Source organism: Ammospiza caudacuta, chromosome 3 (assembly GCF_027887145.1).
Source record: "Ammospiza caudacuta isolate bAmmCau1 chromosome 3, bAmmCau1.pri, whole genome shotgun sequence".
Classification (NCBI taxonomy): domain Eukaryota; kingdom Metazoa; phylum Chordata; class Aves; order Passeriformes; family Passerellidae; genus Ammospiza; species Ammospiza caudacuta.
Window position 1 is genome coordinate 89729074 of NC_080595.1, and position 22678 is coordinate 89751751.

General features: G+C 35.5%; 1 protein-coding gene across 1 annotated transcript in view; it reads right to left on the bottom strand.

The window, feature by feature from the left end:
• The window catches only part of CSMD1 (CUB and Sushi multiple domains 1), a 1059051-nt gene that overhangs the window by 522515 nt on the left and 513858 nt on the right, over positions 1-22678 (bottom strand). The window lies entirely within an intron of this gene.

Genomic DNA, 22678 nt, shown 5'->3' on the forward strand with positions numbered 1-22678 from the left:
ATTTGGCATCAGTTTTGCTTCCTTTTTTTTTTTTTAACATGATTCCTTATACAAACAAGGTGAAAATAGGTTATGGAATATACTTGTGCAAAACATTTCATCTTTTAATAATGTCATCATTGTCAAAGCTAATTTCAAACTCAGATCTTGGTTTAACAGTCCTTCAACGAAGTTCTTTACAGATCTATTGAAAAGAAAAGCATTCTTCATATCCTGCTGATTTTCTTTGAATGGAGTGAAAGAACTGTTTATTTAATTCTACCTTATAAATATTGCAAAGATATTTATACAACATAAATTTAGGTGCAGGCAGTAGAAAGCCTTTCATGTACAGTTTTCATTTAGGTGTTGAAAGAGCAATTTAAAATAGTGCAATAATAAATAGTTCTCTGACAGTAAATTAAAGCCTCAAGTATAGAAAAAAAGTTTGATTTTCTTGTTAGTTTCATATTAGTTCACATTCTAGAAAATAAATTTAGTTAGTATTTTTTAAAAGAATCAGAAAATATCAAGGGAACTAAGCAGTGACATTGGGAAAATATGAATGGACACATTTTTTTCCTTGGAGAAACTTACTATCATTTATAATTATTAGTTATTTGAAAGATGTTGTCTGAACAAGTTATCATCTTAAAGACGATACTCCTTCACCTACAAAAAACCAAAAATGTGTGTAGGGATGAAGGAAAATTCAATTGGTTTTATTCTCAAACTTCTTTTAAAGTCATTAATGGCACACTGTTCCTTTCACCAAACTCGTACAAATTAAAATTCTTTAATTTCCCTTAGAGGAGAGCAAATAAGTGCAGGGAACTAAAATGCATCATGAACAGAGCACAGAAGAGAAACATGTACATCAAAGAAATGGTGGTCTGAAAAGCTCACATATAATTCAGGTATCACTTCGCAAGCCACATTTGTTCAATGAACAAATTCTTTCACCCCATAGTTCCTTTTTTTCTTTACTCTACCCGTCTGCAGAATAAACATAACCATGCCAACCTGTAATCTGCATGTTGAGGAGGTTAATTACTCAATACAAACATGTCCTCAGAATGGTTCAAAGCCTTATATCAATATATCAATACTAATTATGCCCCATTATACCATGTAAGTTCAATTAGTGAATGCACGCCCTTAATTCATTACTCAGTTAGTCACAGTAGCATTTAAGTGATAGTAATTACACTTAATTTACAAACCAAGTTATATAAAAAAAATTTGAAAAGGTCAAGAAACATAAGGATAAAAAAATTAGAAGCAAGAACACCATTACTTACAACATTATTTCATTATAAAAATACCAAAATATTCCATAAATATTAGCAAGGAAACAAAAATCACCTAAGAATATAATGAATGATGAGTTAGACATATGTTCTACACATTGAAGATCAAAGATCTAAGATTTCTTGAATTAAGGAAACTAATTAAGGTTATTTGTAAATAGCTATATAAGGTAGAAGCACACATTATGATGCCTGGATTATTTTGTATTGTTTCAGCAGAGTTAACAAAATAGATTATTCCTTTGGATGTGTTCACTCACATTGTTAAAAAAGTCACTGCTTGATTATAAAAATAAAGTGCTTACATATAAAATAAAATATCAAAATAATTGGAATAAAGATAGTGATTTTTATTCCAAAAAGCTGAAAACTATTAGCTATTATAAGCTTCAGCATATATTGCTCTATGTTTTTTACATATTTCTAGCACTACTGAAAATGCTACTTCTCTCTTTTCAAACTTTCCCCTTTTTGCTGCCTTAGTCATGATAGGTTAACACAAACATTTGTTCAGTAGAAGCCAAAAAGTAAAACAATTGTTACCTCATTTGATACAGTAGAATACTTCGATTTGAGACAAAAAAAAATTTATGTTATTTTCTAATCAAAACATTTTTACAAAGAGCTCTAAATTGAAGTAGTTTCATTAAAAGATCTGATGCATGGAGCAAAAAAATTTATACAAACCAAAAGCCAGCTTTTATTTTTACAGGAGGGTGTTCTATCAGAAAAATAAAAATAATCATTATTTAAAGCTACTATGAATTCTGATAAACTGCATTCCCAAGGAAACACATCACAGAAAATCTATATCTACCATATAAATAACAACTGCCACTGGCTAACTGTTGAAACTGTACTGCAGCAAGCCAGTCAGTAAAGTCTCCTAGGATATGTTTACCTGCGTCTTCTTATCGCCAACTCGGCCAAGAACTTCAGAGAAAATGGTACTTAGCATCCTGAAATTGGCACGCACTTTACCATAACCTCCTAAAACCCAGTAAAAAATGAGGGATCTGAGAATGACAGCCATAGTCAATAATTCATGTGATAGTTCACAGGACTTCACCACTTCTCCAGATCAAGCATTCAACTACATTATTTATAAGCTTTTCTAAAACTTTGACTGAAGAATATTGAGATAGACACAATTTCATCTGTGCAGGTTTTACTGTTTCTAGTCTAGACCTAAGATGAATTATCCTTTGAAGGTTCCTAACATTGAACAAAATAGTTTAATCTTTGGATTATGAGGATTCTAGTCAACCAAATCTATCATATGCATCCATCAAGCTTTAAATTCATTGTCAAATTTTCAGTAAAAGATCCATATTTTTCTTTAGAGTTACTGAGGTCTACTGTCAATAAGATTGCAGTCACAGGCTCTTGATTCATTAAATAATTTGATATTTGCTGTGTATTGAGAACTATTATAAATTATACTACACTGAAGCACTTAAGATAATGGATTTTTTATACAGAACTAACATTAGAGTGCTCTCACCATTCTTCCTATCCTTTTTTTTTTTCACCCAAGTCCTTTCCAATTTTGGAAAAAAATGTAATTACAGTGTGTGGAGAGTAATTTATGTAGTCTTGGTATTTAGTCTTAGCAAAAATATGTACAGTGGGATAACCAAGAATGTCTTTCTCCAACTTCCTCCTCAAGTAGAATGTCTATCTTCACCACTCTGACAGACATAAAAACCTGTATAGACTTCACTTCCTAGCACAAATCAATCTGTAGCATTGCTTATTAATTAAGATTTATTAATGAAACTGACCTAAGAGATAGGCCTTTCTCACACACTACCTTGATCTTCCTGGACAGAAGAAATTTTTAACAAATGCGGATAATCGAAATCCATAATGCAAATAATTAATGATCTAAAATGCCAAAGGTTTAACTTCCTGTTCCAACTAACTGTGCATGCTACATTTTAATTTTTGCAGAAAACCATTCAAATCATTAAAATCTATATGCTAAAATGTAATGCTAATATTTATTATGAGACAGAAGCAAAAGGCTACAAGATAGCAGGATTGTAAAAAATAGTAGAAAATGACAGCTTGGTGATATATGAATTTTCAATTAAAGTTTATTAAATAATTTCATACTTAACAAATCACTCATTCTTAAGTGGTGTGTATCAGATTATTTATTTATATAGCCTTTTCAAGACTCTTCCTAAGGCTAAAATCTATATTTATTTGCAACACATGCCACTGGAAAGAATATTAACAGCATCTTAAACATAGTAATCCTCTGCTTTTATTTATAAAGAATTTCCTTCATTTTTTTATAGGCTGCATCATCTACCACTTTCTGATTTATCATAACAGAGAAACGACCTAAAATTAAACAACAGTTGTTGATAATGAAAAATCCCCAAACCAAAATATAAATGGTAGCTGTCACTGGAATGAATAAACTTTTGAAGGACTATTTCACCCAATTTTCTTACTATGTTCTCCACACTAGAATGCAAGGGTCTGTAAATATGCAATAAGAAAATGCCTAAAGTTTTTCATGTGTTCACAGTCCCACTGCCACTGCCACTTTGTGGCATCATGGTACCAGCAATGTAATGTCCTGATTTGCTAAGATCTTTTTTTCTATTTTGGTTTAAGAAATTGATTTAAGAAAAGATACTTTCTGATAAATCCTGATGGATTTGAGGTCTCTGGCAGCCCAACTCCTATTAATTGTTACATGAATAAGACATCTGGATTTGAAATCAGTTATAAAACCATGACAATTAACTTCCCAACCTTTGCTGAAGTTAGTATTCAGAGGCCCAATCTGACAATAATTTTCAGGAGAAATAACAGATTTCCTTTTTCTCTCAGATGTCACAATCATCAACTAGATTGCAAAGATCGCCTAGAGGCCTTAGCAGCAAAAAGCTCAAAATGCTTATGTCAGTTGAAATTATATCAGCTTCACCCTTCTGTGAACCAGTTGCTCAGCTTATATAGGCCATGCACAGTAGCTGGAACTTGACAGCAGCAATTCGGAAAGCAGCTAAATGCCAATTAGGAAAAATACGAAGGGGGAAGAAGAAAGAAAAGGAACTAAGTAAATGTTTTGTAGCAGCTGGCCATTTGTCTCGGTGTAGAGAAGGCTCAAGACCCTCAATATGAGCGTTCAGCAAGCTCCATTTATTGCAAAGAGCATCAAACTTTTATACACAACAAGTAATAAGATCACGCATATTCTGTAAGTTAGCAGTCTATTGGTTATATACAGATATCAGCTTCTTTGTTACAAAGGAGTTACATTTGCTTTTTCTCGTGTCTTTAGTCTCTCAACTACAGCACTTGTTATGGTAACAGAGCTATGCTCAAGGACAGTGTCCTTGCAGGTGCAGGACTTAGATTAGCTGGGTTCTTGTCATGTAGCTATTTCTCTACATGTTTTTCCTCCACTTATTTCAATATCTTTACGTGATTTTCCAAGGATATATTATATTTGTTATTTTTCCTGTTGTTACTGAAACAGCTGGAAAAGTTTTTCATGTTGTGCTTAGGTTTTGCCAAATGAAAACTTGCTGACTTTTTGCTGTTCCATAGTACCTCTACTACAGTCCTCTGAGTATTTTCTAACATTACCTTAAATTGGTGGCCACAGGCAAAACCACACACAAAGGAAAAAGCATAAGTTAGGAGGAAATGAGATAGTACTTTGATACCAATGGCTGCTTTGGAATTACAACACTTTGAGGTACTTCAGAAGCTCTGTGGATAAAATCAAGCCTTCAGAAAATTTCTGGGCATATGTCAAGATGTTCGATAGGTATGAGGCACAGCCCACAATACCCTGTCCACATGGCTACAGTAGAAGTTGCATTTTACCATTTCATGCATAAATAGAAGACACATTCAACTGTATTTGCAGCCACAGAAGAAGAAAACGGCTTCTAAGGAAGGTAATTACTGTACTCGTAAAAAATGAACACAATAAGCTCAAAAATAGGAGATACAAAAGCAAAATTTTCTTGCAAGAATGGCCTTGAAACTGAAGTCTCTACTCAGAAAACTGAGTATCTTTCCCAAGTTTTAACTTTTAGTTCAACATTAGACTGGAAGAGCTAACATGAAGTTCCTAATGGTCAATCATGCACAGAATTTTCACCTTTACTCATTCCAAAAGGAAATGAGGAAATTTTTCTCAACTCCAGAGTCACAAATAATCATGACCAGAATCTACTGCTAGAAGGGTAGTCCCAAATTTTTTGTCATTTGCGCATGTGCACAAACACACACCCACAGAGACACAACTAACCTGTGAAAGCTTCAGTCTGCAAGTTACCTAACATCAAATTTACATCCTTCTTAAAAATTATTTCATCAAAAAATTAACGGATTTCACTAGGTTTACTCTAGGGGAAGGAAGAGTTTACTCATAAAACCAAAAATATACTAAGTACAAGTTCATGGAATACTTGATACTTAAGGCATATTTACACTCCAAGGTGTCAAGTGCAATGTTCAAGGGTCTACATGGCACAGATACTTATCTATTGCAGCATTCAACATGGTCCCCTATTTCTCTGCTGGCAACATTTTTGTTCAGACTGTCTTTGTTGGGCCTAGTTGCAATTTTTTTCTTAAAATTATCCAAACAAACAAAACAAAAACCCACCCAGATTTATTGGCTGACAGAAATAAAACTGTTAGATTTATTTTTGCATCTTATTTATATACAGTCCGAAGATCAGAAGAAATTTCTTTCCTGTTACATGCTAATTTCTCTATTTGTGCATACATGAACCACTGCAATATTTGCTAGATAAAATGCTTAAATTGTATCACTTTTGAAAGATACAGCTTTCTGGTTTTACAAGCATTTACCGAACTTGTCTGTCCATCTCTAAGGATGTGCAAAATTATACTGGATTGAAAGCTGTGAAAATCATTTAGGAGTATACACCACCTTTAAAACTTTAATACATCTTTTGCATTAAGATTGATATTTTAATTTTCTTTTGCAGGTAATAACCAAAGATTGATGGATTTTATTTTTAGTGTGTTCACTTTTATTATGTAATAAATGTCTTGCTATTGGTTATAAGATCATAAAAGTCAATATCATACAAACAATGTCAGAAAGCTCTCAAGTGCAAAGGCAATCTAAAGTTAGAGCTAAAACTTTCTATTTCCTCATACTTATTTTGCCACAGATGTACTGCACACTTTCTTAGGTGAACTGAGATCAGCAAGCAATATTAGGAGTTTTTAGATTTCTCTTGAAAGAGAAGAACAAGTGGAGCATGACAGTCCAGACCAAGGCTATAAAAGTATTTGAGGCTGTGAAAATTTATAAATAGAAACTTTGCCAGCAATCAAAAATTGAAAGTAATTAGTAATTTTCTTAAAAATATCAAAATAATGTCCTTCCGTCTCCCCTAAAATGTTCAGTGCATTCTATGGTCTGTCTTCCAGTTGGTCAGTACAATCGTCAGAATTATGTACAGTGTCTGCTCTTTGCATTCTGAGAAAGACCTTCTAGCAAAGAAGGTCTCAACTATCCTTCCACATCATTAAGCTTCCAAGCTGTCAACCACAAAAATGTAATTGGAAGACAATCTCTAGTTCATCACCTCAGGTATGATAACAAATGAATCCAATAAAATATCTATTTGTAACCTGACCACTTTTGAGGATTTCATTAGTCAAAAGACCTACATTCATAAAAAAAATCTCCATCCTCTCCTTGAAGGCCCTGGGGACATGAGGGTAAAAAACAACAATATCTCTGTGTGTTAAAAGAGGTACTTATCAAACAAATGGGTAAGTACAAGAAACTGGTATGACCTTATGTGAAGACCCGTATACAAATCTGATTACTCATGTTCAAATTAGAGAAATTGAACATAAAGCAAATGCAGAGTAGGACTCCTTAAGTGATCAAGAGCTGGAGAGCTTTTAAGAGCATACTGGAAGGTTTTTACACAATCTGAGAAATGAAGATTAAAATGCAGTAACTGTGAAGACACTGAAAGGAAAACACCAGGTCAGAAGAAATGTTCTACCAGCTGAAGGCAAGGCTAGGAAAAAAAGGAGAACAAATCACAATTACAAGGAGGTTGAAAATGAGATGCATTCTTACTAGAAAAATAAACTATTGGGTAGTTTCCATGGAGAGAAGAGAATGGGGGTAGTGTAACAAAGGCAAAAGAAAAATATCGCACTTACTGAGGGCAAGAAAAGATACATACTACAACTGCACAGATGAATTGCGAATAAAAACTGGAAAGAGATTTGGAAAGAGATTTCACAAGCAGATATACTCTCTATTGCTCCCAAGACTCTCTGAAATGATTATTGCTACTAAATAAAACTGGATTTTGAATTATTAGACCTGCCATATAGGGAAAGGACAGTAATTTTAAGAAAATAAGACATGAGCCCACTCTTCTTTAAAAGTTGCAATAACATTGAATACAAACCTTGTAGATACACTCCAAATGGTGCTGGTTAAATATACTCAAAATTCTTTGTTTCAGCAAAATACATTCAAGAAGAAAAAAGTCTTTAAATCTGAACAGATAAAGCTTAATGCATAGTGTGTAATCTGCTGTATTATTTGAGAATTACAAACTGTGGGACTCATTTGTACCACATATCTGTTCTCAAGCGTAACTACTTAGAGGTCAGGGAAAACCTCTAAGGAACGATAGACAAGAAAAGAAGCAATGGCAGAATAAATTTGGACAATATCAGCTTCAGTAATAGACACGCTACTGATGATTTAATAGAGACTTATCTTCAGCTAACACCAGCTTGCCACCATGTCTAGAGACCTTCATTACTAATTAAAGCAAGGCAATAGTCTTTCAAAACCAATTTTTTTTTCTCTTTCTTTCTTTTTTTTCCTTTTGTCCTTCTTTTTTTCTTTCACATTGATTGGCTGTTTATTCAGATTACAAAAAAAAGTCCCTCATTACAAAAGCTCCCTGCTCTGTCACAGGCACTTCCTCACTTCTCCCACTGTGATGGCTTTTAGCAAAGCTTGGGACTGTGGACTCTGCCAAGCTTTCCAGAACCATTCTCTTAAATCAAAGTGCTTAACACTTTCATAAGTGGCATTCTATTGCCTCCAGATACTTGAAAGTTTATCTTGCTTACAATCATGGGGCAAATATTTAGCAGGAATTCAATATGTCATACAAGCCTCTTGTCTGTGCCTGTAATTGGAAATGAAAGGAATTGGGACATTTAGTTAAGACCTGGAAATGTAGGCAGCAAATGTCATGCCCACTAATTTTTCTTCACATTCCTTACAGTGTCAGAAAAAAGGTTCTGTCCTGTCCTTGTCCCTAGTCACTGCTAAGAATTGTACACAGGTTAAAACGAGGATTCTGCAAGAATGACAGCATTGCAACTCTCAAGCCCCTGCAGTCCTTCCAGTTTCCTGAGGGAATGTTGAATGACATTTTTCCTCACCTAGTTCAGTACTTTGTTCTGTTGCCATTGTTAGAGATTCTTGTGATAACAGAAATTCAGCAGTGCCTTTTCAACTTTGTCCCCATTTGTTCTCAAATATGGCATCCCCAAGCTATGGGAGTTAGGAAGACACTTGTCTGGTTAGCATTTACAGGCTCATTCTTCAACAAGGGTGGCATGTAACATGCTCACCACTCTGGCTGAATGGAAAAATAGCAGTATAAGGGCAGGAGAAGAATTTGCCGTCTCAAAAGCTTCAGCTATAGAAGAATTATAAATGCTTGTTATCTGGGAAGTCCTCAAGTAACATACATTTCAATGTGCAGCACTTTGTGGACCTAAATGGAACAGTGTTTGTGTGTGTCTCACAACATGGAACACATGTTTTATATTTAACCAGCCAAGGTGAGACAGAGAGTTCTCTTTAGAACAGCAAATTCTGTCACCAAACCTCTGTTTTAACACAACAACATGATTTTCTGTTGCTTATTTTCAGTGTTTGAGCTAGTCTCTTTTTTCTTACAGCGGCTTACCCAATTTATAAATACGTGAAAAGAATTGATCTGGGTTTGAAAAGAAAAAAAATCTCCCTCCAACACACACACAATTGCATGTTTGTGAGGATGACTAAGCTGCAGTGGGTAACACCACTGAGATGTTTGTCAGCTGCAGCATGGGAATAAGAATCAAGAGCATCAAGAAGAAAACAAGTTCAGAGAGCAAAATGAACTACATTATGAAGCCATAATCCAAAGTTTCTCAAAGACATCTACTTTCTATGAAGTAGATTGTTTACATGGTAGGTAGAACAAATACCTGGTAAAAGGGGTCATGGACAAATGAGAGGAGAAACAGGAACAGAAAGAAGGCCAAAATCCTACACATGCAATTTCACATTATGTTGTTCTTGGTATCCTAATTAACTAGAAAAAAACATAGTATTTTAGTGACTGAATTAACAAAACCTTAAATTTATTTTGATTTTGCTTTTTTTGGGTTTTTTTCCTAATTTTTTCCTCAGCAAAATGAAGTAGCATCTTTAGAACTTCTGAAATCTCTGTAATGTAAGTACATATTTTTAGCCTGTATTTATTAGGTGACAATATGTGCTATTTCTAGAAATGATCTTTGGCCCATCATGGAAATCCATTCTAAAGTGGTTTTTGGTTATGGGAATTATCTTGTAGTCAGTTTTGTCACGAGAAATATTACAAGCTCCTTCAAAAGCCCTCAAGTTTGACTCACACCAGGCTGTTGTGCCTATGTCCATTATGTGTGATCACTGCTAAAAATCCTTCTGCACTGATGGGACAAAGGGGCAGGAATCTAAAGTAAAGTTACTTAAATCCATTCCAATCCTAAATTAAGTATTGTGGTGTTAAAAGTGCTTCTTTTTGTTTGCACTCTATATTAAAAGACAATGGGTGGCAAAGTTGCATTATATTCCTTTAACTTAATACATAATCAGAAACAGGAAATAAAAATATTAAACCACAAATGTTACATGTTTAGTCTTTTTATGACAACCTGTGCTTGTTCCCAGGAGCATTAGATTGCTGAGAGTGAAACCTGTAACATTGTTTGACTAAGTAATAACTTTGCAAGGAACTGAACAGTGGCAGTGAGTGGCCAGATTTCTCTAGACATTTCCTCTGGAACACTTGGTGTAAAATTTCCCTTGAAATTTCTAAAGCACTTGTCTCCTAAGGCTTGAATTTGATTTGTGTTATTGTGATTCTTAATGAACAAAGATTTCCTAAACTGTACTTACAAATCACAACTTCCCTATTTTATATTTAATCTTTCTCTCATTTTGCACAACTGGCCATTTGGAGTCCACACAAATTATGTTCTGCACCTGAATAAAGTCTATACTGGTTTAATTTGTAGTCTATTTTTTCAATAATGGTCTAATCAAAACTGATTTTGCAGAGAACAAACTCTCAGGACCATGTGGATCTGGATATGACATAGATTCTCATCTACCTCTTCTTATGAGATTCTGACTGTATTTGGCACTTACAGACAGACACAATTAAAAAATTTCCATGCATTCCCTGACTCTGCCATTCACGTGGGACTCCAGCACCATCAAAGTGATGAAAAAAACCTCCAAAACAAAACAGAAGAAACTCACTAATTCTTTGCAACATTTTTATGTACTATGACATTCTGTCCACTTTGGTTGGCTTTGGATATTTTAACCATAAGCGCAAAACAGCATCTAGAACACCAGAAGATATTTTCATACATCTCAGTTTTGTCACAATCTTGGCAACAAAATTAGTTTTGTGACTATTTAAACAATGAAACCATCTGTGAGGCTGATGCCATATCAAAGGAAGTTTACTGCAATACTTGTTCAATGTGCAGCTAAATAAGATTGTCTGCTATTATTTGTCTAAAAGATTATTTACTGGAAGCAAGAAAAGAGATTTTAATACTGAAATTGTCCCAAAACTCATTAATTTCATGTTTGTTTCTGTACTACAAGTGTGCAAGGGGGTAAGGCTGTTCTCTAAATTTTAAAAAAATAGTCTCCTACTCAAAACCCCAGAAGACTGTTTCACTGGAGATCGTGTTGCACCTCCAGAGACTTCACATACAAGTGAGTCATTATCAGGCTAAGGAGACATGATGACTACACTGTACACTGAAACTGAACGGAACTGAGGCCAGCTGGCACATTATTATTAAACTTTCTGAGCCTGCAAAACAGGATGGCTGTGTCCAGATTGCTTGTTCAGAACAGTCACCAGGCTGTACCAACTTCTGAATCATTCCCAAGAGTTGTTCAGGAAAGTGCTATTTGGCACAAACAAAACTTTTGCTATAATCTATCCAACAATATAGATGGCTGTCAGTGCCTCTGCCCATGTCCTGACAGGGGGTATATTCTGCTGTAGACAAGGACAACTTCTCACTCATCCCAGACACGGAAGAGAAAGAGTATCAGCAGCTACTGTGGTGGATGGAATTAAACTTTCGGATGGCTGTGTGGTCACTGTTGGGCCCCTTGGCTACCTGTTATACAGCACTTTGCTCCTGTTTAGTTTATTAATAATTCTATTATGCATCCCACAGTGAACAGGAAGAAGCACTAAGTCCATCTTTGCCTTTGTAATGATTATGCAGGGGAGAAATCATAAAAATTACCTCTGCTGCCATCTCTGATAGAATGGGACAACTTTCTCACACATAACTGAGGAGTTTTTGGTTTCATTGTACACCTATACCCACCTGCTTAAATATCCAAACAAGAGAAAATTTAAAATCAGCTAAAAGTATATCCCCACAGGACATGAAAGAAAGAAACAAGGATAAAATCTGCACTGTACTGATAGCAAGGATCTTATCTATGCAAATGCAAAAGACTTAAATAGATCAAATACACTTTTTTCCCCCCCATAAGGCTTTCATAATACTCTGTCACCTGGAGATGTTAACCTGTTGAATAGCTACCTAGGGCATTTTATGGATTTCTGTAGTCTGAAAGCTACCAGTTCTTGATGCACTACCAGTCTAAGATGTACCCTGGCACATCAATTTGCTTCTCATAAACCCTGGGAGAGAAAGTGATTTTATGTATCTCTCTGCTAATACTAACCTATTAATTTTTCTCCCCAAAAAGTGGCTCTGTAATCTGCCAGCTGTTAAATGACAGAGAAGTGAAAGCTTTATATTCATTCAGTAATCACAGCAGCTCTTTTTTGCTAAACCAGTTTTCAATTTACAAAGAGCTTGTCAAGGTGATAGGTAACATCTCAAGAGACACACATACTGTGTCTTCATCATTCACCTAAATTTTTAATGTGATTCCAAGGCTGGCTGTGAAATACATCCCAACAATAGAAGAAGCCTTTATGAAACCAACAAAATACTTCAAATTATTAAGTGCCCCTTCAGTATCTCCAATATGTGGCATTTTTATGTATTAAAAATCTTCATGGTTTCTGACAGTTAGAAAATCAGGTTTAGAGTTTGTTTGAACTTATTTTAGATGCTGAATGGTGAAGCAAAACAGGTATGCTAATAAAACTGTAAGAACTACTACACATTGAATTGCTCCTCAAAATACTTCCACTAAGACCTAAAAAAAGAGTTTACTAAATGTATTTCTGAAACCCTATTCTTGTGGAACATAATAATTTAAACAATTGTGTCTGACTAGAGTAGGTAACAGCACAGCCATTTTTCTTGGTCTTATGTGATGTATCAAAATCTGAAAGAAAATTCCAGAATTTCAATTTCAGATGTGTAATTAAAGGCAAAATAAAGCACCATGAAAGTGCATGTTATTTGAAAATAAGGCCTTTTGAGTTTTATATCTCACAATTACTAATTTTTTCCTAGAAACTGTGATTAGGATTCAGAAATCTTTTGGGTTTGTCCTTTATTCAAATAATATACAGAGTAGATATCTAAATTTTGCAAATTTGCAAATTGCAAAAAATACAATTGTTGAAAGAGTGGTTGTTAGGAATCGAGGTTACATTACTCTTCTTTCAGTATTTTGGTTTATCAAAACACTACTATCACTGACAGTCTTTGTTATAAAAGGTCTCCTTATGAAAGTTACAGACTCCTTTTAGGCAAAGTACTTCTGGCATTCTCATATGTAAATTAAATACAAATGTACAGAGAAGCTGGTCATAAAGGTTGCCCTGAAGTACATTGACTTCAGGGTAGAGTTGTGCAGTCAAAGTATTTTCTTCCAACTGATCCAACACATCCCCATATAAAGGTGATTTAATACTACCTAGATTTGAAGGCTCTGTTGTAATGGAGTTTGGGCATTTACAAAGAGCATTATTTAAATCTCTTCAGAGCATCTTCAGTCATGGCCACAAGTCTGCAATGCTTCCCACCAGCCTGCAGCCCTGCTAGTGACAGGTTTCAGGTGCCAGGCTGGACATCCCAAGAGATCCTCACCATAAAGCCTGACTGCTGGGGCTCAGGGTTTTTCCAGAGAGCTCCCACCAGCATTGCTGATGTCCCAGCCTTGATGTGGGTCTGTGCCCAGCCCCACAGCTCTGTCCACCTATACCAGTGCTGGGCCTGTCTCGGGTCACAACCCTCCTTCCACTGTCCTCCTCCCAAAGGCTCTTGCTGGTGAGATCCCTGACCCAGCCAGCCAGGCAGCACAGACTGTCCTTGCTGCTCTTGATTTCATTTCTAGAACTTGAGAACACTTGTTCTATTTCAAGACAAGGTAGGTTGCTTCTTACCACCAGGACAGTGGTTTTCATGTAGTAATACCATAGTAATGCCAGCAATTCAATCTATAGCTTTCACACATGAAAAACTCAGAAGATACAAGTTATAAGAAACTAATCCAAAGAAAAGCTTTGGCTTACAGAGCTTAAAGTACTGCTGCATGAAACTCACACACACCTGGGTGAGCATGTGGGTCTGCATGTGGAGAAGGAAAACCCCAAAGAACCTAAAAAATCCACACTTCCAGGGACAGTTTGTGACTTCCAGAATTTCCCATGAACTCTATCAGATCATAACAGAAAATATTTAGCATTTTTCAACATACCAAAGAGATAAAAATAGCATTTTAGAATAAATGGGGAGAGGCATATATAAACGGCAGGCATAAATCTTGCTCAGCAAGATCCTGTCCTACAGAAGGGCTTCATATCCAAAAGTTATGAATATTCTCAATTCTGACATAGTTTGATCACTCAGTTAAATGGCTCAAAAAAGTTTTGCCTGGCTTATTCCCATTGACCATTACAAGTACAGCAATGATGACACCACGACATTTCTGGAAGACAATGCACAAAGGTGAATTTATTTCCCCTAAGCAAAAGCACACATTTCTTTTGGGAGCGTGACACTCAAGACATAATCAAATCAATATGAGAAAAAAGTGATTGAGAAAAAAATAATTATTCATAGTACAATGATGACAATTAAAAAAAACCAAAAAACCAAAAACTATAAAGGAAATATGTAAGAAGTTACTAGACCATTTCAGAAAAACACATATACCTTGTGTCAGTCAGAAAACACATATCAATGAGAATGGCATGAAATGTGGTAATGGGTGTTTACCAAATTATAGAAACAGTAGAAAAGTACATTGATGTTAAATAATAAAATTAATAGCATGTAAGCAATACTTTAATTCAGTATTTTCTTAACATCAAGAATAATTGGCTATTTTTTCCGTCTAATTTCACCGTGATTTTGAGATTTCTTGGAATTTTTGTCTGACAGTTTGACTAGCAGTTGTAGAAGATGTGGCCAAACAGACAATTAGACTTATCTGTGGCAGCAAATAAATCAACTTGTTTTATTTCAGGGGATAAGACTAATTCTGTAAAAATCAAATCTCAGCTGTCAAACAGAAGGACTGTTCCTTTTAAGTACAACACTGAATTAACAGTAAAGAAAGTAAGAGTCACCTGGGCAGCTGTAAGGGAGAGCTGAGTAAATCTTGGATGGCTTTTACAGGTAAATAATGGACGTCTTTTTCTTTTAAATCAAAATCAAAAATTACGAGTTTCATTGCTTGCAGGTTCCATCATAAGCTGGGCATATATATGCACAATACAGTGATAAAAAAAAATAAATTTGTGCACATCATCCTTTTGAATATAAACTGCATAGGAACTCCCTGAGCTGACTTTTCTCAAAAGAGAAATGTGGTAGATCCTGTTTACTCTTTATAAAATGTAGAATTGTTATCTTACCTCCTCCTGTGTTTTATGTGGTATTAAACAACATGGGAAACTCAGGATTTCTTCTAGCACTACATAAAGTAACCTTATAGTTTTAACATATACTTTAAAGTTTAAAATGCATTTGATGGCTTAAGTATTCGCAGAGGGAAAGCTCATTTACCTATCAGTTTTACAGCTCCAAGCAGGGCAGCACTGTGTTAAATACTTTGTCATTCCTTGCCCTTCATACCAGGCTGACTCCCCTGCTGTTGAAGGACTAAGACATATGAGCTTTTGTGATGTACAAGGCCAGAGGCAATATTACATGGATGGAAAACATGGACTATATCCTGTCCTGCTGAACACTATCTACAGGTTTTAATTGCAGAATGTTACTTTGATACCTCATTCCTTGCAGGACCTCATATCTTTTAATTTAATAAACAAGAAATCATATGGACAAAAATAGAACTGAAGCAAAAAATCCAAAATACTCATAATAGTCCCCACAAAGATAACTATTTCACTTTAGCACAAATCTATAGGTTTTTTGTAAGTCCATTTAAAAAATTTGTGCTGAAATTTAATAACCCTGAAACATTTTTATTATTCATTAATTAATTTCATTAGAATTAGGATAGAATAGGAGTCTAAAGCACAAGAGGTCTCATCCACAGCCACATGTTCATAAAGTCTGAGAGCTGGGACTTACAACTTTCATAGTATTAGCTTTCCACTCCCCCCTTATTTATCTACCTGTGTGTTGTGGTTTAGAAATACTACTCCCCAGTTTAGTGCCCCTCTCTTCCCTATCCCTGACTGAGATGGCAAAATGTTTCCAAAGAGGAGAGCTGGAGGCACATGTGGTAAAGATGACAGGTTGAGATGAGAACAATGTACTGGAAACAGCAATGAGATAGGAAAACAAATAGCAACTGCAACAATACCAATAGCAAAAGTGTACAAAAAAGGGTGATTCACACACAAGATGCTCACCAGCCCAACCTGACCAGACTCACAGCCGGTGCTGCCCCACCCCAACCATTCCCCCATCTGCCATCCTTATTCCATCAGGAGGAACACCATTTGCAAAAGAGAGTGTCCTCTTCTCCCACCCCTGGCAGTGACATGTGATGGTTTTGAATAAAATGAGGTTCTTAGCCATGCCCATATGTCTCCAGGCTCTGTACCCTCACAGCTACTGCAAAAACTCAGCCTTACCCAGGACACGGGTCCAGGCAAAACCCTGTGGTGTTAGCAAAGCTCTTGTTTGCAGTGCTAGGGATGCAGAAGGAGCAATGAGTGGCAGCCAATCATTCAACCCCAGTTACCTCCCACTTTCATGCCTTCAAGCAAAGCTACACTGCTTATAAGGCACAATACATTTTCCCTGTCTTTCCTTTACCTTTGTCTTTTTTTGGCTACTAGTTGTCTGAATTTCTCAGCACAATGAAGATGACTTCTACTTAATCCTGTTCATTGCACAATACTAAGAAAGTATTGTGATCTGACCTGTAGGGAAAGTAGATTTGGGTTGAAAATAGTAATATCATCTTCAAATGATCAACAAGAGGGAAGAAACTCAACACCAGTAAAGGATATCACAACAGCAAGAGATGACCTGACATCTCTGCAATCTGCTTGAGCCCAACATCAAAGAAAGAATGGGAGCTCAGTGCAAGATTATATGCATCACTGCCAACATTAAGACAGTGTAATATACCTCAAAAGTAAGAAATAGCATTCCAGTGAGTTGCAGGGGATTGTGAACATTATAATTTCTGTAGTCTTGTGTCTATAAACTACCATCATCTGTCCATATAATTAGTCACGCATTTACACAGTCACTGAGGAAATTTTCAGATGAGCTTAGAAGAAATTTCAATGTTCCTTTACGATACCTGCAAACTAGTTCAGATTCACAAGGGGATTCACAAGGGGATTCACAATGGGAGTGACACACTGAACACATAAGGGACAACAAGAAACAAGCCAAAAATAACCCAAATCCCCACTTTTTCTCAGTTATCATATTTAGTTCTGGAAATTTTTAGCACTTTTAAGAACTTGTAGATGTTATCAGGAGTTTTAATCAGGAAAATATGGATTAAATTTATGTACCACTTACAGGATTTTTAAACTCTTAAAAAAAAGTAGAATTACAGTAGGAAATTAGGAGACTTGTAGATGTTTTTGATCAAACATATTAGGCAAACTTTAAATCTCCTGAAATAAAGTAACAAGTGTAATGTAGTTACTCTATTTGAACCCAGTGACTTGTATAGTAAACATAACTCACAGAAATGGAGACACATCTAATAAGAGGCATGAAGCAGTGCCATTTTACTCCCATACTTTTAGTAACAATGTATATCTAATTTTGTACTTGCAATTTTACCTATATTCCACAGCTACTCTTTCTTGCTGAGGTTCTGCTAGTGTTATAATTTTTCTAGTTTTCTCCTTTATGAAGGTACATGTACTTTCTAATCAAATCTTCCCATCAGCTTCATCTGCAGTGGATGGGAAGGGATTGAAAAATTATTTTCCTCAAGCTCAATACAGCAATATAAAATCCTTTCTCCCTTTCAACTTTTTGTGTAATTTTATTTCTCATTTTCAGGTGTTGACTTCTTCAAAAATGAAAAGCAAAAAACCAAACCAAAAACAAACAAACAAACAAACAACACCCCAAAACCCCCAAGAACAGCAAGAGGAAGCTTCAGCATTTTTTCCTCCATAGGGAATTCACATCCTGTGAATCAAATACGCTCATTTACTTAAAGATAGGGTTTAGCTCAGAAAGATGGTAGAGGCAGATTGGAAGAAAATTATCAGGTAATTCTCATACTTCCAAATTCATACTCAAGTAAACAGACATTTCTTTTCATTTAAACATTTTTTTCCAAGAATCTGGGGGTTTTGTTGAACACTTGAAAGTTAAACACCAGTGACTGCCATTCTGAGCAATGACCCCTGCAGTTCATGGGGAATACAGACTACAGCTGCTGAGTGTCTAGTCCAAAATCTTTCAATGCTTTAAAAAGGAGCTGGTTTTCCTGGAATGCAGAAAGAAATGCAGCACATTTTGCACTGCTAACAAAGGATTTAAAGTAGCCATCCATGGATGGAAAATACAATTCTCATGGAAGCTAGTACCAATAAGTGTAAATGAAGTGTAAGCTCATTGTTATTTTCAAGGAAAGATGCTGAAGATGTTTAAAGTAAAAAAGAAGTCAGGTAGGGATTCTGACACAGAAGAATAGCATCATTTAGAAATGGATATTGACTGATGACTGTGGATATAATTTATGCCTATTTATGTCTTTTCTTGGCAAAAATTCTGGATAAATAAAATTCACCAGCAAATCACTTTGTACTCCTTCTAAAATGTAGAGAATAGATACAAGGTTCCCATGCCTCTCAATCCTAAATACAACAAAATACTCAAAGGATATGCATCAGAAAATAATAAAATTCCTTATTTCCCATGTCTCTGAGGATTTGGAAAGGAGGTCATTTGTCCACCTCAGGGTGGACATTTCTTCAGGCTGTTGCTGATACAACTTCTTGATGTCTTTATTATTTAGAGAACATTTTAATGCCAATATTACTATGACTAATCTTTTTTTTTTTTTTAAGCTAAACATTCTGGAGAATAGCTTTTTAGAATTCATAAATTCAAGTCAAATTGATAGAAGGGAAAAAATGAGCATAAAGTCAACTCAAATTGATAGAATATAAAAAAACACATATACTCCTATGCTATAAAGAGTAATTGCTACAAAATTTAATTGGCTATCTGAGTAAGCTTGCATTGTACTTTTCTTTATTGTAAGTACTCTATAGTATAAATAGATGCACTATTAAAATTATTTCATATGTTATAATTTCTGTTCTCTATTAGAAAGCTGTTTTCCTTTACTAAGGGGTATTAAGGTCAGATAGGATGAAAGTAAATACCTACACAAAATCAAAACTTTACAAGAGGCTGTTGTGAACAGAAAATAAGTTCCAATGGGCACTCCTTGCCCTACACTTATCAATTTGTGTTAAATGTTGCTTTTTCCCTCCCAGTATTTATACTATAATTTCTTAAATATTTTGATGCTTCTGTATAATACCCCAAAGACAAATATCCCACAGCCTTTATTAGGGAGAAGGATTTAATTCGGGGTATTTTGCTCTGCAACATTGTTATTTGACATTTCTACCATCTACAGAGAAGTTTCCCTTGCATACTAACTGAGCATCCAATTAAGCTATGAAAAACAAAAAGTTTCATTGTAGTTCTAGCAATCTAAAAGAGATGATTAAGGAACTCCTGAGGCATGCATAAGTATAAATTAGCAAAATAAAAGGATGTTAACAAGGCCAGCATTACACAGATAGAGCTCAAGTCACATTATCCTGCCAGGATTTGACCTAACTGTTCAGCAGATTATAATTAGAGTTAAAAAGCTATATGAATTTCCAATTTTAAAAGCCGATGTACTGTAAGTTTCAAAGTAAAATAAGAATCTGTTGTAGAAAAAAACAAAGTCCTTAAGGAGCAGCCCCACAGACATACATTAACTTCAAAATAATACTTTCAATAATTTCAAAATAAGTTAATTAAAGACACCATTAGAAAAAAAAATTAGTTTGTGCAGCATTTTTTACTGACAACATGGTACCATTGAAATGAATAGGAGCTTTGGATGGTGGGCTTGAGGTTTTGACTTGCATAGAGGTATTTTTTTCACAGTAGCTGATATGTTTTGGATTTGTGGTTAAAATAGTGCTGATATCTCAGGGACATTTTAGCTATTGCTGAGCAGTGCTTGCACAGCCAAGGCCTTTTCCTCTCCTCACACTGCTGCAAGCAGGCTGCACAAGAAGCTGGGAGGGAGGGGACACAGCCAGGACAGCTGGTCCAGGCTGACCCCAGGGATATTCCACACCATACGGCATCATGCTCATCATGTAAAGAGGGGAGAGGAAGAAAGAGGCAGGGGATGTTCAGAGTCTTCCCAAGTCAGCATTGCACATATGAGCCCTGCTTTCCTGGAGATGGTCTGAACATGGGAACTGCTGAATGAATTCTTTATTTTGCTCTGCTTGTGTATGCACCTTTGCTTTACTTATTAAACTGACATTATCTCAACCCATGAATTTTTTCACTACTGCTCTCTCCCCATCCCACTGGGGTAAGCAAATAAGTGAGTGGCTGTGTGAGCTCAGTTGCTTGCTGGGGCTAAATCATAGCAAGGTGTTGTGCATGAAGTTGATTCATTCTGTCAACCAGAAAAATGGAGCTGGCCTAAGCAGAGATTTGGGGTTTTCGACAATAAATTTCTCCAGGACACGATATAACAAAGCAGATTTCTTGTCATGCCATTTCTGATTAGCACATGGTATTACCCTGATTTTGATTACCTGGAGAATCATCTTGAGCATCCTTAAATTAATTGCAGTAAACCCAGGAACACATAGATAAATACTAAAAGATCTCTATCAAAAGGAAAAAAAAATAACAAAACCGAGTCTAGGTGTGAGTAATTTAATGGAAGGAACAGGCTATGATCAAATAGAGAAGTCTATGTGTAATTACATATGCTTTTGGAAAAGGCAATCAGATTTTACTATGTGTCTAGCTAAATTACATGCTGCTGGGGTTACTAGAGGGCTAGTTGCAACAACATAGTACAATTAAAGAATTTTTATATAATAAGAGTCTCTCACAGTTGAAATCTTACAAAAGATTTGAGAAAATCTTTTATACCCATATATTGACCTTATTCCCCCAACACTAGCAGCAGAAAATGCACAAAGAATGGATCACCATTGCCTTGCCTTGGATAAATACTTAATTTTAAGTATCTGCTTTTATTTACATAAAATCTGCTATATTTCCTTTCCATTGCAGTATATTTATACAGGGAAATAGTGAAAATTCTGGTACTATAAGAAGTTCAAATGTAAATTTTATGAACATGCAAGTAATATAAAACCTAATATTAAATCATAAAATCAAAATTAAAAGTTATTTTCCTTACCAATGCAGTTCAGAGTATAACCCTGCTATTTGTACAATGTGAATTGTGCTTGAAATGAGAGCATCCTTTTCTTAGAAACACCAGCTTGAAGTTACAACTCCCTTTTCTTCTCTTCAACCACACCTGCAGCTTATAACATTCTCAAGCAGAGAAGGATAAGTTCAGACTCTTATTTCTATTGTTTGCACTGAACCTGGCTGAAAAGAGAAATGTACCTATAGAGATAGACTGGAGGTTCTCCTGCAACAATTCTTAGTACAAAGCTTTAACAAAACCAGGACTGCTCTGCAAGGAATACTGCCTGTTTCATGGCACAGTTTGACATCAGACACAGGTGTTATTACTACTCTACTCTGTCACAAGGAAGAATATTGCTTGGATTGAGCACTGTAGTTTCCTGGCTGCTTTGGAACAGGATTAAGACAGTACTGCCAACCATCAGGGGGAAAAAAAACCACCTCATGAAAAAACGTTTTTCCTAGAGATGAAATTCAGTAGTTACCCCTGTGATTGATTTTAAAGTTGTACTGAAGCTATTAAAGTGATACTTCCATATACCTATGTAATTGCCCTGTATGAGCAGCCTGTAATCCTTCTTCCTCACTTGCCCCACCTAAAGAAGAAACCAGCTGTTTCTATGCTTATGCCTTTGGATGGGCTGGCAAGAATGCTCTAACAATGTCATAGTACAGCTGGGCTACCAAGGCAATGTGTATTTTACTTTATTTTTTTTTTTTAATAAAAGACTTGAAAAGAAAAAGAAATTCCAGAACTACAAAATTTCACTTATCCAAAGAAAGACTCTTCCAGGATGTCAAGTCTGCTAATTTCATGCTCCTCTTGAGCTGGAGTGAATTCAGTTTTACTGCCTTAGTAATTTAGCTTTTATTGGGATAAAGATAATTGCAGCTCTTCCTGCCAAATCACTGTCATATAGCAGAAGCAAATACAGAAGTAGTACAGCAAGAAAAGAGAGAGCACCAGGAGCATGGCTCTAAAGCTCACCTACTGTTCCTGTTTCCTCTACACTTTTTGGTTGGTTTTAAATTAATTTTTAAGGTAGGACCAACTCAGCTTCAGACACAGCAGAGATGGCTAACTAATTGAGAAGAACAGTCCAAACAGGTTCAGACACAGGTATCAAGGAGTGAATTGCACTAAATATTATATCTTTAGGATAGTAGAACAACACAGATTAGGTCACTTCCATTTGAAATAAAAGAGCAAG